This window comes from Sinocyclocheilus grahami, unplaced genomic scaffold, assembly GCF_001515645.1.
Source record: "Sinocyclocheilus grahami isolate Dianchi unplaced genomic scaffold, SAMN03320097.WGS_v1.1 scaffold11106.1, whole genome shotgun sequence".
NCBI classification, from domain to species: Eukaryota; Metazoa; Chordata; class Actinopteri; order Cypriniformes; family Cyprinidae; genus Sinocyclocheilus; species Sinocyclocheilus grahami.
The window spans coordinates 2,214-2,995 of NW_015513625.1; the positions used below are offsets into that span (position 1 = coordinate 2,214).

General features: G+C 40.8%; 1 pseudogene; it reads left to right on the forward strand.

The window, feature by feature from the left end:
• The window catches only part of LOC107578607 (mothers against decapentaplegic homolog 4 pseudogene), a 2,823-nt pseudogene extending 2,162 nt beyond the window's left edge, over positions 1-661 (forward strand).
• Positions 662-782: the final 121 nt, after the last annotated feature.

A 782-nucleotide genomic window follows, 5' to 3' on the forward strand; every position in this document is an offset into this window, starting at 1 on the left:
AAGTTGTAAATACTTACTGAAATAGAAGAAACTGTAATGGTCACTTGAAAAATAACTAATCAATAAAAAAACACTACAGCGGGCTAAAACATCTATTAATTAGGAATAATAAATATTCAGCCTGTTAGTTGGTAATAATAAATGGCCTAAAAATGACTTTTTGTGTAATGTCAACTTTTCTAAATTGGATAATTCAGTCAACTGTTAAAATAGAGTTTTTGTGATAAAACGGAAGTTTGATTTTAGTTTTTGTTTTTTATACAGGAGCCTCAGACTTTCGAACTTCACTGTGTTTCCCGATACGAAATGCAAAATACATCAAACATTTATTTTACAAAGTTTTAACTTGAATGTTAAATGTGCTTCAAGTTATGTACGTACAGTATGTAATACGTGCACATTTTAGATGTTGGATGCAGACGCTGTGTTAGTTGGTGAAGCGGGCTTGGCTCTCGGTCGATGCTGATCTCAGGAGCTTGACCTGAGCTGCTTCTGCTCTGTCCTGCAGGTGTTTGATCTGCGTCAGTGCCACAGACAGATGCAGCAGCAGGCGGCGACGGCACAAGCAGCGGCGGCCGCTCAAGCAGCAGCGGTGGCCGGAAACATCCCCGGCCCCGGATCCGTGGGAGGAATCGCTCCTGCTATCAGTAAGTGCTCCTAATGTTCACACTCCTGAAGTTTGCCATACTTGGAAATACAGTCATATAGTCTCGAACCTGTTAGTTCGTTTGAGTTTCCCTCTTTTCTTCGCTTGTAAAAGTGCCGTGCGCATTTTACTTTCA